This window comes from Pinus tabuliformis, chromosome J (assembly GCF_031772625.1).
Source record: "Pinus tabuliformis cultivar Carrire ecotype Pingquan chromosome J, CPIR1, whole genome shotgun sequence".
Lineage (NCBI taxonomy): Eukaryota > Viridiplantae > Streptophyta > Pinopsida > Pinales > Pinaceae > Pinus > Pinus tabuliformis.
In genome coordinates, this window is record NC_142295.1 from 904,567,776 (window position 1) to 904,590,518 (window position 22,743).

The 22,743-nt window shown below is 38.9% G+C and overlaps 1 pseudogene; it reads left to right on the forward strand.

The window, feature by feature from the left end:
- Window positions 1-16,966, forward strand: part of LOC149229637 (G-type lectin S-receptor-like serine/threonine-protein kinase At1g34300) — a 37,372-nt pseudogene extending 20,406 nt beyond the window's left edge.
- The last annotated feature ends 5,777 nt before the right edge of the window (window positions 16,967-22,743 follow it).

Consider the following 22,743-nt stretch of genomic DNA (forward strand, 5'->3'; position numbering starts at 1 on the left):
GCTCATCTCTGAGAAGAGATGTGTCAGCTACATGCCTCTGAACTGTTCCGAACTGTGTTTACAATGAGGCTCGAAGGCCTATTTATTATTGAGAAACAATGGAAAACCCTTCACATTCCAAAATCTAACCCTAGAAGATGAAACGCCAAATTGTGGGCCCCGTTTTGGGGTGAGTTGGACAGCCAACTTCTCGGGGTCGCGAATTGGTCGTATTATCTCCGTTTTACGCGCATGATAGCCCATTGGAAAGATCTCTCCGAGGACTACGATGAAAAAGATGATTTTTATCAGAAAAATCGCTGGGGTATATTTCCTAGAAAACATCGTTTAGGGCCTCAAAACGGCTCCGGAAGTTTAGGACCCGAAAAACTGCTAAAAATAGTAAACAGTGCTATAATTAAGGAAACTGAAAAACTGAAAGAGACAGTTATGGGGGTCCAAATGGGATAGGTGGGTGGCCACCAACATCCACCTGGATCATTCCTCCCCCCTTAGGAAGCAATGGTCCCCATTGCGTTGAGTTCCTCCTTGAGATGAGGAAGCTTCTGCTGAGCTAGGTCTCTGGTGAGCTGTTCTACAATCTCTGATGTGTCTAGAAATGGTGGGAAGCATGGTTGGCGATGGTCCACATTGAACAATCGGTGCAAGCGAAGGAATGGAGGAATGTTGTGCTTCAAAGCATTGTTGCCCACAGCCTTGTTACTGGTGTAAGGACCATGTTGAAGTGGTCTGAGTTTCTGATGGGTTCTGGTAAGGCGTTCTCTCTACAGATGTAACCAAACTTTTTCGCCCACCTGAAACTTGTGTGGTACCCCTCTGGGTAAGGAGAAGTTGTTCTTGTGTTCTGTCATGACTGTATCCCTATGTTGCTGCTGCTGCGTGGAGGAACCCTTTGCATAGGTCATGGATGTAGCAACGATCTTCCCCTTACTTTGGGAGCGAACCAGATAGAAAATAAATTTCCTAGTCTGTGAGATGAGCTTTCTACCTTTCTTAGCAGTGATCAAAGAGGTGGAAGTAGGTGGAGCTACCTCTGGTATCCTATATAATGAATTATCCAAAGAAATAATACAGCGCGAGGCCTTGACTCATACACAACATGTCGCCTCCACAAGTATGGCTGGCCTAATAGTACATCACAAACATCCAGAGGTGTAACATCACACAATACCTCATCTGTGAAGGGCTTGATGCTGTAGGGAAGGCGGAACTGCAGGCGAACTTTGAGATCTCGTCCTTCGTGAAGCCACCCGATACTGTACGGTTGTGGGTGTGGCGTAGTTGGTAGGCCCAATCGCTTCACGACCTCTGCTGAAACGAGGTTCTTTTGGCTGCCACTGTCGACAATGAATTGCAGCAACGAACCCCTCACCCACATCTGTGAGTGGAAAAGACGTTCCCCCTCCTCTGGCTCTTCGGGCTCATTCTTCTGGATCTTGGCAGTGGCAACAGTGGCACTAGGATCTACATCAATGATTTGCTTCCCTTTTCCATCCCCCTTGTCGGGTTCTGGCTCAGAGTCGGAACATGCATCTGATTTGGAAGCCTTCAACTCGGCCACCAGCGACTGCTTGGTCCGACACTCACTTGTGTTATGAGTAGGACTCTTGTGGAAATCACACCACTTTCCTCTGTCCTTCTTCAACTTCGTGGTGTTGTTCTTTTCTTGCAGCTTCGAGGGGTTGCCTTGGGTCACCCCGCCTTGGCTTTGTCCTTTGGGCTTCGGATTTGCAGATCCAAAGTCTCGCTTCTTCTGTTTGAACTTTTGCTCGATTTTGACAGCGTATCGGTATGCTGTGCCGAGTGAGGAGATGTTCAAGAACTCCATCTCTTCCTGGATGTATCTATGTAGGCAGCCGCGGTATTTGAGTACCAGATGCAGCTTAGAATCTTTGATACCCAACTGTGTGCGAAGGGTATGAAAAATATTTGTGAACTCTGGCACATCTTGGTCTCGTCCCTGCCGCAGTGTGGTCCATTTGATGTATTTGTCCTCATAGCTTTTGACAGGGCAGTATTGCTCCTTGATGGCATCCCGGAAGTCATTCAAGTGGGGGCGGCTGAAAACAGTGAGCCTGTACTTTCATCCTTCTACTCGCAGTATGTTTCCCACCAGTCCTTGACGTGGGGGGCTGCTTTGAGAAGAGCGAAAACAATCTTTTCCCGACTTGAAAATTCATGAACAGAAAAATACCCATCTAGCAGATTTAACCATTTATCTACGGCATCTGTGTCTATTTGACCCTCGAATATGGGGATTGCAAAATTAACTTGTACCTTAAACTGTGTGGCGTTTCCAGAGTAGCTGTTGGAAGCGATGCGTCACCTCTGGGTAGCCGCTGAAGGATCTGTGCAAAGCTATCCATCATCGCGTTCCTTTGCCGCTCGAGGGCTTCTTCGAGCAAGATTCTGATAGGATCTCCTGCCCCCTCGTCTTTCTTCTCATCCACCAGGGGAGGTCGTCGAGATTTGTGAGCCTGGTCTTGCAAAGGTTCGACCAATTCAAGCCCTAACTCCTTATATCCCGACCTCGTTGGGGACATGCAAAGGAAAATAGAGAAAAAGCAGACCACTCTGATACCACTGATCCAGATCTTGGGAGGAGGCCCCCAAGATCTAAAAGATTGAAATGGATCTTGGGAGGATAGACCCCCAAGATCTGAAAACTTGCAATGGATCTTGAGGGAAAGGACCCTAAGATCTGAAAATTTGAATTACAAGAAGAAAAATAGGAGAATGCGCAATAAACAAAACCACAAAGAAACTTTTTATTAAAACCCACTGATCTAGATTTAAACAGGAACACAATAAAATACAGAGATAACCATAAAGACAGATATGTTGTTGGGTCCCTATAATACTAGTGATTACCCCATTACTATTGTATTTATACCCCTTATTTATATTGATGTACCCATGTAGTGCCCATATTGTTACTATTGTGCCACATAGAAGCCCACTATTGTTATTGTTGTGCCCTACAATATTATTGTTATGTAGGCTTTGATTGTATTGGGACCACTTAGACTCCTATATATAGAAAGGAGGTATTTTCATTTGTATCATCCAATAATTGTTCATTCATGTAATGTAAAGGAGGTTGCCCCCTCGAAGAGGCTGAATTCTAAGGCGTGGATCTCTCTTTTCTATCTTTTTGTGAGCTGGTTTCATAACATTTGGTATCAGAGCTTTGGATTCTAGGGTTTCGCTGCTCCAAACAGGTTATCGTGGAATTTTCGCTATAACTTTTTTTCTGTGACGTTTCAGAAGTCGCACAAAAAAACCCATTTGAGAAGACATCGCGCTGAACCTTGGGTCCGAATTTCAGAGCTTTTCGCGCGATATTTTCGGAGATATGATCTCAGGAAGTTGGTCTTTTTTATGACTCCTGAATTACACTCAAAACAGGTGACCTGGGGAAAATCGTCATAACTTTCTTTCTGAGCATCGGATTGAAGTTTCGTAAGAAGGTACAGAAAGAGGACGGACTGTAGATTCTTGTGGGTGTTTTTCAGATCCAAAGGTCGAAACAGTGACTCGTGGCACGTCGTACAACTTCGCTCTACTGAACCAGTCTAAAAGCAAGTCACCGTGGGAGATTTCACATAACTCTTCCTTGGAGAATCCAATTTGGCTCAGACTTGTGGCATTGGAAAGAGGACGTAGAAGGCTACTACAGGTAGCAATTTCAGAATTGGATGATCCGAAATTACAGAGATACATCAGATTCAATATCAGGCTTCTATAAAGTGAAAAAAGGTGTGTAGTTTTTTTTTTATTTTTGTGTAAGCTTGGTTTAACGGAATTCAAAGGGCATAGTAAAGCATTATTATCGGTAACTGATGCCCCGAGGAAAGAAAATGCAAACACCTAGTAAGGAACCTAAAAGCTCTAGCATGACTCATGAAGAAGAGGAAGAAATGCTACATGATATATCAAAATTACAAGAACAAGTGCAACAAATGTCACGCTCACAAAAGCTAACAGAAGCTAAGATAAGTGGCGTGGAATCTAAGGTAAATGGCGTGGAATCTAAGATAAAGGGCATGGAAGCTAAGATGGAGGATTCGATGGCAAATTTGAAGATAGATTTGAATACAAACATGGAAGAATTGAAGAAGTTGCTACAAGAAAGGATCACTAATGGTGAAAAGGTAGTAAAGGAAACTCATGATGAGAACAAAAGAAATGTTAATCATGATTCCATAGACTCTAATGTTGGATCAAAGACTCACCATGTTCCAAAAATCGATATGAGGAAGTTTGATGGCAAGGATCCCGCCACATGGATATTACAGATGGAGCAATTCTTCGATCTCAATAATGTGCAAAACACACAAAAGGTACGTATGGCAACTTTATATTTGGAACCAAATCAGTTTGTATGGTATCAATGGCTTTGTTCTCGTAAACCATTTATCACTTGGGCCATTTTTACGGAAGAATTAATAGCACATTATGAGGATACAAAAAGAAACACTTTTTTTAGCCAATTGATAAGTCTCAAACAAAAGGGTTCAATAATGGAGCACATTGAGGAGTTCCAAAAATTGAACATAAGGGTAAAAGGTATTCCAGAAGATCATAGGATTGATGTGTTCATAGGGTCTTTAAAGGATAATATCCAACATGATGTGCGCCTTTGGGAACCTGATTCATTAGAGAAGGCATTCAGGTTAGCAAGAAAAATGGAAAGCAAAATTATGGCAACTAGGAAGCATACCATTCACAACTATAAAGAAGGAAGTGTTGTTGCCCATAGTCTTCCACAACCTACAAGGTTGACACCACAACAATTGGAAGAAAAAAGAGCAAAAGGGCTTTGTTACAATTGTGATAGCAAATACACAAAAGGTCATAAATGTGCTGAGAAGAAATTATTCTACATAGATTGTGAAGAGGAAGAAGAAAAGGAGCAAGAAAGGTCAAAAGAAGAGGATATATTCCAGGAACAAAGCCTAGATGAAGAACAAATAAATCCGACCATATCTTGTAATGCATTGGCGGGAATTACCACTCCTCAAACCATCAAGATAGAAGGACAAATCAAGAAGAAAAAGGTAATAGTGTTGATTGATTCAGGAAGCACCCACAATTTTATTCATTGTAGGGTAGCAAAAGAATTGAATTGCTTCCTATATCCAGCACCAGAGTGTCAAGTGATGATTGCAAATGGAGGAACAATAAATTGTTCTGGAAAGTGCCATAATATCAAGCTATCCATGGGAGAATATGTATTGACTAGCCCAATGCTTTCCATTCCAATGGGAGGGCTGATGTTGTACTAGGAGTCCAATGGCTACAATCCTTGGGTACAATAGCTTTTAATTTTCAAGAACTTTTCATGAAATTTTCTGTGGAAGGAAAGGAAGTTGAATTAAGGGGTATTGCAGGGAAACCAGGAAAGATAATCAGCTCTAATGGAATGACAAAGCTTCTAAAAAAGGAGCAAAGAGGTGTAATTGCACAATTATGTTCACTAGATGTTTCCACATTGGAATCATCTATTTCTCCAGATCTCCAAAAAGTCCTGGTCAATCATTCCAAGGTATTTGATACTCCCAAAGGTCTCCCACCTATGCGTGATCATGATCATGCTATTCATCTGATTCCAGGAAGTGTTCCTCCAAACATCAGGCCGTACAGATATCCATATGTCCAAAAAAGTGAAATTGAACGTATGGTTGCAGAAATGTTAGAGGCTGGTATAATTCAACCGAGTCAAAGTTCTTTCTCAGCTCCAGTAGTATTGGTGCACAAGAAGGATGGATCATGGCGCATGTGTCCAGATTATAGGGAGCTCAACAAGCTCACTATTAAAGATAAGTTCCCCATTCCTGTTATTGATGAATTACTGGATGAATTGCATGGATCAATTTACTTCACCAAGTTGGATCTTCGTTCGGGATATCATCAAATTAGAATGAAGGTCGAAGACATTCCGAAAACAGCATTTAGAACTCATGAGGGTCATTATGAATTTTTGGTCATGCCTTTTGGCCTTACCAATGCACCTTCAACATTTCAAGGTTTGATGAATTCAATTTTCAAACCATTCCTTAGAAAATTTGTGTTAGTATTTTTTGATGATATACTAATCTACAGCAAGTCTTGGAAGGATCATGTTGAACATGTTGACAGGGTGTTACAACTATTGGAGGAGAAACAATTATATGCAAAAAGATCCAAATGTTTCTTTGGAGTCCAGGAGGTGGAATATTTGGGTCATATTGTATCTCATGAAGGAGTTAAGGTAGACCCTAGCAAAATTAAAGCCATTAAGGAATGGAAAATCCCCACATCCATAAAGCATATGCGAGGATTTCTTGGGTTGACAGGGTATTATCGCAAGTTTGTTAAGAATTATGGGAGAATAGCTGCACCTCTAACAACATTATTGAAGAAAGATTCATTTTCATGGAATTCGGAAGCAACAAAGGCCTTTGAACATCTTAAAGAGGCAATGTGCCAAGCACCGGTCTTAGCTACGCCGGACTTCACAAAAACCTTTATTGTGGAATGTGATGCTTCAGGAAATGGAATTGGTGCTGTTCTAATGCAAGATGAAAGACCCATTGCTTTTGAAAGTCGTCCAATCAAGGGAAAGTTTTTAAGAAAAGCTATTTATGAGAAGGAAATGTTGGCAATACTCCATGCACTTAAGAAATGGCGACCCTACCTAATGGGAAGACACTTCAAGGTAAAAACGGATCATGATAGCCTTAAATACTTTTTAGAACAAAGATTATCCTCTGAAGAGCAACAAAAGTGGGTCACAAAGATGTTGGGTTATGACTTTGAAATCATCTACAAAAAAGGGAAGCAAAATGTGGTGGCAGATGCACTCTCAAGAAAGGATGAGGATGTGGAAGCATTGTTGTGTGCCATTTCTATTATCCAACCAGATTGGATAAACGAAGCAAGGGAGGAATGGAAGAACGACGAAGAAGTGTGGGCACTTATTCAAAAGCTACAACAAGATTCCAGTACTTCTGATACATTTAGCTGGAAAAATGATTCGCTATGGTACAAAGATCGCTTATACCTATGTAAGAATTCCCAGCTAAAACAAAAAATTCTTATGGAATTTCACACTTCTCCCTTAGGAGGGCACTCAGGATTTTTAAAAACTTACCACAGGGTTAAGAAGGAATTTTTTTGGGATGGCCTTAAATCAGATATTCAAAAGTTTGTGGCAGAATGTTTGGTTTTCCAGCAAAATAAAGTTGAAACAATTAAGACACCGGGTCTATTACAACCTTTATCCATTCCAAGCCAACATTGGGAGGAGGTTTCAATGGATTTTATCACAGGTTTACCCAAGTATGAGGGAAAGAGTGTCATCATGGTGGTAGTTGACAGACTTACGAAGTATGCACACTTTTGTGCATTATCACATCCATTTAAAGCCAGTACAGTTTCTACTGCATTTATGGAAACAGTTCAAAAGCTACATGGAAACCCAAAGATTATTGTAAGTGACAGAGATCCCATTTTCACTGGAAATTTTTGGACAGAATTATTTTCTTGTCTTGGTACTCAGTTAGCTCATAGCTCATCTTATCATCCTCAATCTGATGGGCAAACTGAGATAGTAAACAAATGTTTGGAAGGATACCTTCGTTGCTTTGTATCTGATAAACAGACACAATGGGTCAAATGGTTGCCTCTGGCTGAATGGTGGTATAACACTTCCTTTCATACAGCAACAAAAATGACCCCATTTATGGCACTTTATGGGTATCAACCACCATCCATCACATCATATTTAAGAGAAAATTCTAAGGTTCAGGCAGTGGAACATCACATCGAACATCAACAACAAGTCCTCCAACTCTTAAAGGATAACCTTGTGTTGGCACAGAATAGAATGAAACAACAAGCAGATCAGCATCGCAGTGAAAGAAGTTTTGATGTAGGTGATTGGGTATTCCTACGGCTACAACCATATAAGCAAATGTCCCTCAAGCAAGCTAAGAAGGATAATAAATTATCACCAAAGTATTATGGTCCGTACAAGGTGTTGCAAAAGATTGGTACTATGGCATACAAATTGGAGCTTCCTGTAGCTTCTCGATTACACCCAGTTTTCCATGTTTCATGCTTAAAGAAGGTTATAGGCGACAAGCTCCCAGTTCAAACAATATTGCCAGAACTTGACGAAGAAGGAAAAATTATATTGGAACCGGAAGCAGTTATAGAAACAAGAACTCGACAGCTACGAAATCGATCAATTTCAGAGTACCTTATCAAGTGGAAGAACTTATCCGCTGAAGATTCCACATGGGAGGATGAGAATTTTATGCAGAAGTATCCTGAACTACTCAAGCGTTGAGGACAACACTTTTTTGAAGGAGAGGGGCATGTTGGGTCCCTATAATACTAGTGATTACCCCATTACTATTGTATTTATACCCCTTATTTATATTGATGTACCCATGTAGTGCCCATATTGTTACTATTGTGCCACATAGAAGCCCACTATTGTTATTGTTGTGCCCTACAATATTATTGTTATGTAGGCTTTGATTGTATTGGGACCACTTAGACTCCTATATATAGAAAGGAGGTATTTTCATTTGTATCATCCAATAATTGTTCATTCATGTAATGTAAAGGAGGTTGCCCCCTCGAAGAGGCTGAATTCTAAGGCGTGGATCTCTCTTTTCTATCTTTTTGTGAGCTGGTTTCATAACATATGTAGCGGAAATAATACTTCATTTCATTAATGGGAAATACTGAAATATGCTTACAAATAGAAAGAGAAATAACCCAGCTAGGGCAATGGTAGCTTATCTCTGAGAAGAGATGTGTCAGCTACATGCCTCTGAACTGTTTCGAACTGTGTTTACAATGAGGCTCGAAGGCCTATTTATTATTGAGAAACAATGGAAAACCCTTCACATTCCAAAACCTAACCCTAGAAGATGAAACACAAAATTGTGGGCCCCGTTTTGGGGTGAGTTGGACAGCTAACTTCCCGGGGTCGCAAATTGGTCGTATTATCTCCGTTTGACGCGCATGATAGCCCGTTGGAAATATCTCTCCGATGACTATGATGAAAAAGACGATTTTTATTAGAAAAATCGCTCGGGTAGATTTCCCAGAAAACGTCGTTTAGGGCCTCAAAACGGCTCCGGAAGTTTAGGACCCAAAAAAGGGCTAAAAATAGTAAACTGCGCTATAATTAAGGAAACTGAAAAACTAAAAGAGACAGTTCTGGGGGTCCAAATGGGATAGGTGGGTGGCCACCAACATCCACCTGGATCAGTTGTTGGTATATGAATTCATGAAAATTACTTCTTTGGATACTTTTGTTTTTGAATCTTTAGAGTAAGCCATGAAGTTAGATTGGCAGACACGACCCAATATAACTCTTGGCACTGTAATATGAATTTCCTATTTGCATGAAGAATGTAGGGATTACATAATTCATTGTTATATTAAACCAAATAATAGACTCTAGATGATAATTTGAATGCAAAGGTCTCCGATTTTGGGCTTGCAAAGCTCATTAATTAAAGGATCGTCGAAACCATACATTCACTAGTGTTGGAAGGACTAGAGGGAACTTCGCTCTAAATTTGCTTGCTAATTGTCCAATTACTTTCAAATCTGATGTTTTCAATTATGATATGGTTTTACTAGAGATCATAAGTGGTAGAAGGAACTTTGATGTCTCTGCTTCTTCAAGGAAGAGGAAATTATCCACATGGGAATAGGAGGATTTTGAAAAGGGAAATATTTTTAACATTGTTTATAAGAGGCTCGGTGACCACATAAATATGGATGAGTTGGAGAGGGAAATTCAAGTTAGTTTTTGGTGCATCCAAGAGAAACCTTTGACCTTCTATGGGGAAGGTTATGAAGATGCTAGAGGGGGTTTTACCTGTTTACGAACCACCCACTCCAAGATCTTTTAAAGGACTTCAAAGCAATGCTAGTGTCAATTCCAGTGTTAGTGCCAATTATAGCATGATCTCATTGTTTACAATGTCTTCTCCTCCAACATCTTCCTCAAATGTCTTCCTATCCCCAACTTCAAGAAATATCATGGATTTTTCCTCAGGAAATATTCCATCTTCTGACAACAATATATCTGTTGAGCATGTCAAAGCCCTTCCCCAACCCCCCCGCCAAAACTATGCATTTTCTATTGCAATTTAGAAGGGTACTGAATTTTCTTTCTATATCCTGAAAATGTTCCTAATTTAGTGTTTTCATCTTCTAATTTTTGTGTCTAGTTACAAATGCCATTGTATCAATGGACCTGAACGAAGAAAAGACCCAAATTTTGAATGTTTTGTGGCCTCATGGATTTCAGGACTGCATAAAAGGTAACCAATGTATGAAATTTGAAACTCAAAAGAAGGGCGTATGTTATGTATTTTACTGTTATAATTATTATTCAATTTTCTTGCAAATATGATCTAGTTGATTAATTTTTTTAATCTAGATAGTATAAAAACGTAGGGTGGTATGGAAACACACTTGTAGTAGCTATTGTTAGAACATAAGCTATAGGAGGACATACAGAGAGAAGTTAGAAATATTTTAAAAATTTAAACCAATTTTCTATCTTGAAGAGTAAAGTTATACAAGACTAAGCCACAACAACAACATTAGTAGGATCATCATCATTGTTATTATAATCTTTTGACCCTAACCATGGTTGGAAGCAGGGTCTTCTTTTTATTCTTTATTTTGTTGTGTGAGAATTGAGCTAGGAAACAATGGAATGCTTATCCACGATGAAAGGATGGTTTGTTAATTCTGTGGCTTTTGTTATCTTTCTTTACCCTTATTTTGCTTCTAGATATCCTCCGTCCATCAAAATATTGTTGATCTTATGGTATTTTGCTAATAGTGCATAGATCATCACCCTAATGAATTATAGGCTCTTGAAATGGTCAAGTTCCCTTTGAACAAATGTTGTCTGTTTTAATTTGTGCGTCAAAATTTGCAGTTATAAGATGGTTGACAATGCAATATAAAACGAAACTAGTGATGAATTTAGTGAAAACATATTGTTATTTATAGAAAATGATACTTATGCTTCAAGGATTTGCTTATCCCTTTTAAAATTGGCAGATCAACCGCTTGAATCACGAAGTAGTTATTAGACTTAATTGAATTAATATATGATAGTAGAGGCAGAGAATTCAAGGATCCAAGTCCATAAAAGCATTGTTTGGGCACCACAAATAAAACGTGTTATGGATACCATCTCGCCATAGCACGAGCAGAGGTAGTCCAAATGTAGAGAATCATGGTGTGGTGTTCAGACTTTGTTATAGCATAAACCAAGCTAAAAGGGCATATTTTTGGCTCAAGTAGAACTTGCCACAACCATTCAAATCTCACTTGCTACATAAATGCAGAGTTGACAACCTTAAAAAATTTCCAAGTCCATCAGTGACATATTTCTATTTAATCCCCAATTCCTTGTGTATGGATGCGGAGCAAACTTTGGGTTGTGTGTTTACAACAACACAAGACATTTTTTCATGTTTCCATTTGCAAATTTTATTGCAGTGGATCTGAGTGATCCAATGCAGGGATGCAAAAGAGAGCAAGTCATTGACATCAAGGAATGTAGAAACAACCAGAGCATGGTGGAGTTAGAGCATATATATTTTTTGCATTATCCTCCAGAGTCTCATGACTTCTATGGAGGGGTTTTAGACTACCAACAAAAATGTCTCAAGAGTGAGAGCTACATGCAGCAATAGCCTTAAATGATGGTTAAGGAACGTGCTGCTTTAAGGAAACAAATTTTATTAGTGCATACCAATCCATAACAATTCCAAGAAAATATTATATTAAGGTATGCGTTGAGCAATGCTTTCTGCCTCCGCCTCTAGCGATGCTAGCAACCACACCTTCGAGGACAATTGAAGTATCTATCACTAGAATTGTAGTAGCTGTTATGGTTACTTTACTTTCCCTTGTAACCGCTGAGGCAAGATTTTGGTGGTTCTTCTGCAGAAACAATCCTAGCTTTGGAGGATTGTTGGCTCAATACACACTTTTAGAGTATGCTTGTGGATATGTAGTTCAATTTTCTTACAAATATCTTCAACAATCAATAATTAATTTAAAAGAGAAGGTAGGTTTAGGCGGATTTAGGGCAATATACAAGGGTACATTTCATAACAGGAGCTTGGTTGCGGTTAAGCAGTTGGAAGGAGTTGAGCAAGGGGACAAGCAATTTCACATGGAAGTAGCAACAATAAGCAACACTCATCACCTAAACCTGGTTAGGTTAATTGGGATTTGCTCAGAGGGGCAACATAGGTTGTTGATTCAGATCTTGGGAGGAGGCCCCTAAGATCTAAAAGATTGAAATGGATCTTGGGAGGATAGACCCCCAAGATCTGAAAACTTGCAATGGATCTTGGGGGAAAGGACCCCAAGATCTGAAAAGTTGAGAAGAAAAATAGGAGAATGCCCAATAAACAAAACCACAAAGAAACTTTTTATTAAAACCCACTGATCCGGATTTAAACAGGAACACAATAAAATACAGAGATAACCATAAAGACAAATATGTAGCGGAAATAATACTTCATTTCATTAATGGGAAATACTAAAATATGCCTACAAATAGAAAGAGAAATAACCCAGCTAGGGCGATGGTAGCTTATCTCTGAGAAGAGATGTGTCAGCTACATGCCTCTGAACTGTACCGAACTGTGTTTACAATGAGGCTCGAAGGCCTATTTATTATTGAGAAACAATGGAAAACCCTTCACATTCCAAAACCTAACCCTAGAAGATGAAACGCCAAATTGTGGGCCCCGTTTTGGGGTGAGTTGGACAACCAGCTTCCCGGGGTCGCGAATTGGTCGTATTATCTCCGTTTAATGCGCATGATAGCCCGTTGGAAAGATCTCTTCGAGGACTACGATGAAAAAGATAATTTTTATTACAAAAATCGCTGGGGTAGATTTCCCAGAAAACGTCTTTTAGGGCCTCAAAACGGCTCCGAAAGTTTAGGACTCGAAAAACTGCTAAAAATAGTAAACTGCGCTATAATTAAGGAAACTGAAAAACTTAAAGAGATAGTTCTGGGGGTCCAAATGGGATAGGTGGGTGGCCACCAACATCCACCTGGATCATTCCTCCCCCCTTAGGAAGCAATGGTCCCCATTGCGTTGAGTTCCTCCTTGAGATGAGGAAGCTTCTGCTGAGCTAGGTCTCTGGTGAGCTGTTCTACAATCTCTGATGTGTCTAGAAATGGTGGGAAGCATGGTCGGTGATGGTCCACATTGAAAAATCGGTGCAAGCGAAGGAATGGAGGAATGTTGTGCTTCAAAGCGTTGTTTCCCACAACCTTGTTACTGGTGTAAGGACCATGTCGAAGTGGTTTGAGTTTCTGATGGGTTCTGGTAAGGCGTTCTCTCTGCAGATGTAACCAAATTTTTTTGCCCACCTGAAACTTGTGTGGTACCCCTCTGGGTAAGGAGAAGTTGTTCTTGTGTTCTGTCATGACTGTATCCTTATGTTGCTGCTGCTGCGTGGAGGAACCCTTTGCAGGGGTCATGGATGTAACAACGATCTTCCCCTTACTTTGGGAGCGAACCAGACAGAAAATAAATTTCCTAGTCTGTGAGATGAGCTTGCTGCCTTTCTTAGCAGTGATCGAAGATGTGGCAGTAGGTGGAGCCACCTTTGGTATCCTGTATAATGAATTATCGAAAGAAATAATGACAGCGCGAGGCCTTGACTCATACACAGCATGTCGCCTCCACAAGTATGGCTGGCCTAATAGTACATCACAAACATCCAGAGGTGTAACATCACACAATACCTCATCTGTGAAGGGCTTGATGCTGTAGGGAAGGCGGAACTGCAGGCGAACTTTGAGATCTCGTCCTTCGTGAAGCCACCCGATACTGTACGGTTGTGGGTGTGGCGTAGTTGGTAGGCCCAAACGCTTCACGACCTCTGCTGAAACGAGGTTCTTTTGGCTGCCACTGTCGACAATGAATTGTAGCGGCGAACCCTTCACCCACATCTGTGAGTGGAAAAGACGTTCCCCCTCCTCTGGCTCTTCGGGCTCATTCTTCTGGATCTTGGCAGTGGCAACAGTGGCACTAGGATCCGCATCAATGATTTACTTCCCTTTGCCATCCCCCTTGTTGGGTTCTGGCTCAGAGTCGGAACATGCATCTGATTCGGAAGCCTTCAACTCGGCCATCAGCAACTGCTTGGTCCGACACTCACTTGTGTTATGAGTGGGACTCTTGTGGAACTCACACCACTTTACTCTGTCCTTCTTTAGCTTCGTGGTGTTGTTATTTTCTTGCAGCTTCGAGGGGTTGCCTTGGGTCACCCCGCCTTGGCTTTGTCCTTTGGGCTTCGGATTTGCAGATCCAAAGTCTCGCTTCTTCTGTTTGAACTTTTGCTCGATTTTGACAACGTATCGGTATGCTGTGCCAAGTGAGGAGATGTTCAAGAACTCCATCTCTTCCTGGATGTATCTGTGTAGGCAGCCGTGGTATTTGAGTACCAGATGTAGCTCAGAATCTTTGATACCCAACTGTGTGTGAAGGGTATGAAAAATATTTGTTAAATCTGGCACATCTTGGTCTCGTCCCTGCCGCAGTGTGGTCCATTTGATGTATTTGTCCTCATAGCTTTTGATAGGGTAGTACTGCTCCTTGATGGTAACCCGGAAGTCATTCCAAGTGGGGGCGGCTGAAAACAGTGAGCCTGTACTTTCATCATTTTGCTCGCAGTATGTTTCCCACCAGTCCTTGATGTGGGGGGATGCTTTGAGAAGAGCGAAAACAATCTTTTCCCGACTTGAAAATTCATGAATAGAAAAATACCCATCTAGCAGATTTAACCATTTATCTACGGAATCTGCGTCTATTTGACCCTCGAAGATGGGGATTTCAAAATTAACTTGTACCTTAAACGGTGTGGCGTTTCGAGAGTAGCTGTTGGAAGCCGATGCGTCGCCTCTAGGTAGCCGCTGAAGGATCTGCGCAAAGCTATCCATAATCGCGTTCCTTTGCCACTCGAGGGCTTCTTCGAGCAAGATTCTGATAGGATCTCCTGCCCCCTCGTCTTTCTTCTCATCCGCCAGGGGAGGTCATCGAGATTTGTGAGGCTGGTCTTGCAAAGGTTCGACCAATTCAAGCCCTAACTCCTTATATCCCGACCTCGTTGGGGACATGCAAAGAAAAACAGAGAAAAAGCAGACCACTCTGATACCACTGATCCGGATCTTGGGAGGAGGCCCCCAAGATCTAAAAGATTGAAATGGATCTTGGGAGGATAGACCCCCAAGATCTGAAAACTTGCAATGGATCTTGGGGGAAAGGACCCCAAGATCTGAAAAGTTGAATTTCCAGAAGAAAAATAGGAGAATTCCCAATAAACAAAACCACAAAGAAACTTTTTATTAAAACCCACTGATCTAGATTTAAACAGGAACACAATAAAATACAGAGATAACCATAAAGATAGATATGCAGCGGAAATAATACTTCATTTCATTAATGGGAAATACTGAAATATGCTTACAAATAGAAAAATAAATAACCCAGCTAGGGCGATGGTAGCTTATCTCTGAGATGAGATGTGTCAGCTACATGCCTCTGAACTGTTTCGAACTGTGTTTACAATGAGGCTCGAAGGCCTATTTATTATTGAGAAACAATGGAAAACCCTTCACATTCCAAAACCTAACCCTAGAAGATGAAACGCCAAATTGTGGGCCCCGTTTTGGGGTGAGTTGGACAACCAACTTCCCGGGGTCGCAAATTGGTCGTATTATCTCCGTTTGATGCGCATGATAGCCCGTTGGAAAGATCTGTCCGAGGACTATGATGTAAAATACCATTTTTATCAGAAAAATCTCTAGGGTAGATTTCCCAGAAAACATCGTTTAGGGCCTCAAAACGGCTCCGAAAGTTTAAGATCCGAAAAACTGCTAAAAATAGTAAACTACGCTATAATTAAGGAAACTGAAAAACTGAAAGAGACAGTTCTGGGGGTTCAAATGGGATAGGTGGGTGGCCACCAACATCCATCTGGATCAATCGTTGGTATATGAATTCATGAAAGTTACTTCTTTGGATACTTCTGTTTTTGAATCTTCAGAGTAAGCCATGAAGTTAGATTGGCAGACACGGCCCAATATAACTCTTGGCACTGTAATATGAATTTCCTATTTGCATGAAGAATGTAGGGATTACATAATTCATTGTGATATTAAACCAAAGAATAGACTCTAGATGATAATTTGAATGCAAAGGTCTCCGATTTTGGGCTTGCAAAGCTCATTAATTAAAGGATCGTCGAAACCATACATTCACTAGTGTTGGAAGGACTAGAGGGAACTTCGCTCTAAATTTGCTTGCTAGTTGTCCAATTACTTCCAAATCTGATGTTTTCAATTATGATATGGTTTTACTAGAGATCATAAGTGGTAGAAGGAACTTTGATGTCTCTGCTTCTTCAAGGAAGAGGAAATTATCCACATGGGAATAGGAGGATTTTGAAAAGGGAAATATTTTTAACATTGTTTATAAGAGGCTTGGTGACCACATAAATATGGATGAGTTGGAGAGGGAAATTCAAGTTAGTTTTTGGTGCATCCAAGAGAAACCTTCGACCTTCTATGGGGAAGGTTATGAAGATGCTAGAGGGGGTTTTACCTGTTTACGAACCACCCACTCCAAGATCTTTTAAAGGACTTCAAAGCAATGCTAGTGTCAATTCCAGTGTTAGTGCCAATTGTAGCATGATCTCATTGTTTACAATGTCTTCTCCTCCAACATCTTCCTCCTCTTTTGCAAATGTCTTCCTATCACCAAATTCAAGAAATATCTTGGATTTTTCCTCAGGAAATATTCCATCTTCTGACAACAATATATCTGTTGAGCATGTCAAAGCCCTTCCCCAACCCCCCCCCCGCCCCCAAAACTATGCATTTTCTATTGCAATTTAGAAGGGTACTGAATTTTATTTCTATATCCTGAAAATGTTCCTAATTTAGTGTTTTCATCTTCTAATATTTGTGTCTAGTTGCAAATGTCATTGTATCAATGGACGTGAACGAAGACAAGACCGAAATTTTGAAGGTTTTGTTGCCTCATGGATTTCAGGACTGCATAAAAGGTAACCAATGTATGAAATTTGAAACTCAAAAGAAGGGCGTATGTTATGTATTTTACTGTTATAATTTATTATTCATTTTTCTTGCAAATATGATCTAGTTGATTAATTCTTTTAATCTAGATAGTATAAAAAACATAGGGTGGTATGGCAACACACTTGTAGTAGCTATTGTTAGAACATAAGCTATAGGAGGACATACAAAGAGATGTTAGAAATATTTTAAAAATCTAAACCAATTTTCTATCTTGAAGAGTAAAGTTATACAAGACTAAGCCACAACAACAACATTAGTAGGATCATCATCATCGTTATTATAATCTTCTGACCCTAACCATGGTTGGAAGCAGGGTCTTATTTTTATTCTTTATTTTGTCGTGTGAGAATTGAGCTAGGAAACAATGGAATGCTTATCCACGATGAAAGGATGGTTTGTTAATTCTGTGCCTTTTGTTATCTTTCTTCACCCTTATTTTGCTTCTAGATATCCTCCGTCCATCAAAATATTTTTGATCTTATGGTATTTTGCTAATAGTGCATATATCATCACCCTAATGAATTATAGGCTCTTGAAATGGTCAAGTTCCCTTTGAACAAATGTTGTATGTTTTAATTTGTGCATCAAAATTTGCAGTTATAAGATGGCTGACAATGCAAGATAAAACGAAACTATGGACTATGAAAGCAACAGTGATGAAGAACATGATGAAGAATTTCAAAAGAATGAACTGTCACAGTGTCCACTTAGTCATAATCCTATGGACCATGAGAGCAACAATGATGAAGAGCATGATGAAAAATTTCAAAAAAATGGAGTGTCACAGTATCCTCTTAGTCCTAATCCAATGGACTATGAGAGCAACAATGATGAAGAATATGATGACGAATTTCAAAAGAATGGATTGTCACGGTTTCCACTTAGTACTAATCCTATGGACTATGAGAGAAGTAGTGATGAAGAACATGATGAAAAATTTCAAAAGAATGGAGTGTCACGGTGTCCTCTTAGTCCTAATCCTATGTACTATAAGAGCAAAGTGATGAAAGACAAGATGAAGCACTTAGTCCTAATCTGAAGGACTATGAGAGTAGCAGTGACAAAGGACAATATGTAGCATTTTCAATAAGTAAACAATCACATTTTCAACGTAGTCCTAACTCTATGGACTATGAGAGCAACACTGACAATGCACATGAGGAAGAATATCCAATAAACATCGGGTCAAATTTTCCATTTAGTCCCAATTCTAAGGATTATGACAGTAACACTGAAGAAGGGGAAGATGAAGAATATCCTCCAAGTCAGTATTTGAAAAGCACAACTGATCATAGTGTGGATAAAATTCCTCAAAATGATGATGAAAATGATTATACAAATGATGACCCAATGATGGATATGTTGCCAAGAAATATTGTATCGAGGAGTAGGAGTAGACATTTTTGTATCAATGCAAGATGTTCTAGTTATACAAGGGGTAGAGTAGAATATCTAACGAGAATAAGTTCTATCAGTGCTCTCATTTCAAGTGAATGTTGTCAAAAAGATTGCTTGAAACATATGGATTTAAAATTTGCATTAGAGAAAAGGAAGAGATATTTGTTAATGAATAAAAGCAAGCAAAATTAATATTTAGTTGGGTGCATGCAATCTACATTGTCAAGTTATGATTATCATATTGGGTCTTTATTTATCTGTAGAAAGGATTTCAAAGTGTTTCATTCAAAGGGTAATTTTCGTCTCTCGAGAATCCAAGAAAATTTGGAAAAGGATCCCACATTTTATTCAGAAGTACACCATAAACGACAGTTTGGGTCATTATCAAATACTACAATGTCATGTATGAAAGATTTCTTTCCGAAGCATGGAGAGTGTATGCAAAATAGAGAGACAATACATATTCTAGATGATTTTTCAAGACGATAAATCTACAACTTATACAAAGAATATGCAGAAGGTGTTGAGGGACATGGTCAATTTATTGCATATCAATATTTTGTGAAGGTATGGAAGAAAGAATTCAACAATGTCTGTATTCCTAAGAAGTCAAGGATGGGGATTTGCTGTACATGTGCTTCTCTTAAATAAAAAAGGGACAAATATGAAGGGTCAGAAAGAGGTAAGCATTTATAACTTTAACTTTTAAAATTGTATAGTCATCAAATATGAAAACATATTTCTTAATGGCTTTCTTTGATGTTGTGTAGATTCAATTGTCAAAGAACTTCAGGAGCATCGCAAACAACAAACAAGTGAAATAAAAAAGCTGTACAAGCATCGGAAGAAGTGTTATGATAATCCGAATAAATATTTGGGTTTGATAATTGAAAGGTATGGACCAGAAGAAAACACTTTTAGCACATTTTGTTCGCACACTCAAAAATTTACAGGAGGAAAATTTTATTCAGTATCACTTGGTCGGTTGTATGGTTTTCAATGGGAAAATGTTGCTAAGGGTGTACTTCACAGCTCCAAATATTCATAATGATGCAAATGACAATAACCATAATTCATGATGTGCTTTCTCATTGGTCTGGTAATCTTCCTGAAGTTTTGTATCTACAATTGGACAACGCTTGCCGTGAAAACAAAAATCAGGTTGTTTTTGGATATCTAAACATGCTTGTTGAATTGAGAATTCTTTCAGAAGGTATAGGTTGGTTTCCTTCTTGTTGGGCACACTCATGACCATATTGATCAGATGTTCAGTCATTTTTCAGTCACATTGAGGAGGAAGGAAGTTGGGAACTTGCCATCATTAATTGAATGTATTAAGAAATCATACATGCCAGAGCCTACTTTTAATGTGTTGGAAGAACCTGTTGACATGTGAAGGTTTATTCTAGGATCGCATGGTGAGGAGAAATGCATTGAACAACTTAATGACATTAGCTTCCAACATCAATTTCGTATAAAAAAAATTGATGGGAAAACACTAATATGGGGCAAGAAGTATTCAACTACTGCATAATGGGCATCGTCATCAGGTTTGGAATTTTTGAAGTTCATTCTAGATCATCCAATATTTGCAATAAAAATATTGTTATTACAATCAGTTGGTGAAGTTCATAATGCACACAGACAAAATAGAGATATAAATTATTCTAATTGCCTAGAAGAAATGAAAAAATGTATTAGATATACATATGAGTACTTTGACATTGCTGATTTAGTTTGGTGGGAGTCATTTTTCAATAATCAAAGTGATATCATTTCAACAACAACAAATGAAGATATATCTTTGAAAAATCCATTTATTTGGCCACAAAATGTGTCAAATGAACATGAGGAAATAAATATTGTTGAACAATAACAATCTCAAGGTATTATTAATTCTTCACAGGCAGAGGAAAGAGAGATGTATATTGGTTCCAGAAGGTCTCATGCACAACGTGAAGCCATGGAAGACCTTTACAGGGGTTCAGTACATGACATTAAGGAGGGTTGCATGATCACAGTGCTAGCAGATGGAGATCCCAATGGCTATCCATTCTGGGTTGCTAAGGTTATAAAGGTCTTTACAGAAAATGAGGATGTTATAGGTATTGAAGTACATTGGTATGCCACAAATACACACACATCCAATGGTGTGTATAAGCTAGATATGGTAGTTTACGAAAAAATGGTGAAAAGAGAAAAAGAAAGGGTACAAATATAAAATGCCGCCGCACAGACCTATTAAAATTGGAGGATGTTGACTTACTTGTTTATGACTTCAATTTCACAAAGAGAGGAAATCTTTGCTTCAAGACGATAGAGATTCTGAAAAGGTTGTTACCAGAAGGAAAAATGTTGAGATGGTAGTCTGCTAAAACCAGTCGTAGATCCAGAAGAATTTTGAAACCTGAAATGGTGGGCATGCATGTGGACTCAGATGGGGCACTAGTTGATGAAAGAGAAGCATATGGAACATCTTCGTCTGCATCCAATCATTCAGCTGAAGATGTGAATTCTGATGGTGTGCAAGAAAATATGAGTGATTTTGAATAATTGTCTAAGAAAGTTTATATAACTGATGTTTGCATCGTATCTTGAAATAAATTTTTTTATTTCCATATGGTGTTAAATCAGAAGTTATGAGTCATTTTTATGTTGTTGGATTATATGTCTTAATTATGATGATTTTTATTGTTTAGAATATCTACAATGCAACATTAAATTAGAGATATAATGTATGTTTTATTCAATATACAAATAATGGCATTTTGATTAATTTAGTCATGTAATTTGTTCATAATGTCATGGTTTTCTAATTTTACAGTTGAAAAAAATCCAATTTTTTTTGTATCTTTAATGTTATGGTTGAAAACAATTAGAATTTTAGCAATCGTTAGTGTGATATTATTATATGTTTAACAACATGGATGAAAACTAATAGAATTTTAATGTATTTCAGATCCCATTATTTTATCTTTATGGTCATTACTAAAACATGTTGAATTTATACTTAGGAAAGAAAAATGTTATTCTACCAAAAATATTAGTGTGTTTTTTTCCTCATAAACAACTATTTTTTTGCACATAAAAATTTGATTTTACTAGCATTTTTTAAAAATGTTGAAAATTGACCCTAAAAAAAAACCATCGTTCCAGTATCAACACTTTTCGTTTTCAGGGTGTTTTTTGCACGAATCACTGCCATTTTTAAAACATGTTCAAAATTGACCCTAAAAAAAAAACCATCATTCCAATATACACACTTTTCATTTTTAGCACTGTTTTTGATGTTTTTTCGGGGATTTTTGGCCAGAGTTCCCATTTTGAATTTATAGTTCCCGCTTCAAAGTTTACATTATTATACTTGCCTAAGTCTCCTTTGGATTTTATTTTTGGAAAAGATGTTGCTATTGATGGTCATAATGACATAGACAAAGCAAGAAGGTTCATTGAACAAATCTAATTGGTACACCAAAGAGTTCAAGAACAACTTGAAAAGAGCCAAGGCAAGTACAAAGCAAGGCATGACAAGCATCATGTAGATCACAAGTTCTAAGTCGATGATGAAGTTTGGCTTCACATTAGCAAAGAGAGGTTCCAAGGAGAAGGTAAAAAACTAAAACCAATTAGATATGGTCCATTCATAATCTTGGAAAAGATTGGAAACAATGCCTTCAGGTTGGATCTGATTTCATATATGCAAATTTATGCTATTTTTAATGTTGAGAACTTAAGGTTGTATAAGCCTCTTTTGATTGAAGATCAAGGAGAAAGTGTCCAAATTCCTTCCATAGAGGATTTTTCTCCTGAATAACTTGATGAACTACAACAGGACACCATTCTTGACAAAAGAATAAGGTCTTCAAAATGAGGGAACACGGATTACCTTCGAGTGGGGCTCAAGGGAAAAAATCCTTCAAAGGCCAAATGCATCAAGATTGGAAAGGTGAGGGAACTGTACCCTCACCTGCTGGACAACTAAAAGTTATCTTTTGGGGTCCTGTTGACGGTGCTGAACCTGCCAACATGTCAAGGGGATCTCCCCGGTAAGATAATTAGTAGCAAGGGTGTCACTAATGTAGTGAGTCAAGGAATGAGTATGATAGGTTCCAACACTTCAGAGGGAGAGGAAGGTGAAGGTGAGTTCTAGGTTGAAAGGGATCAGTCCCAACTCG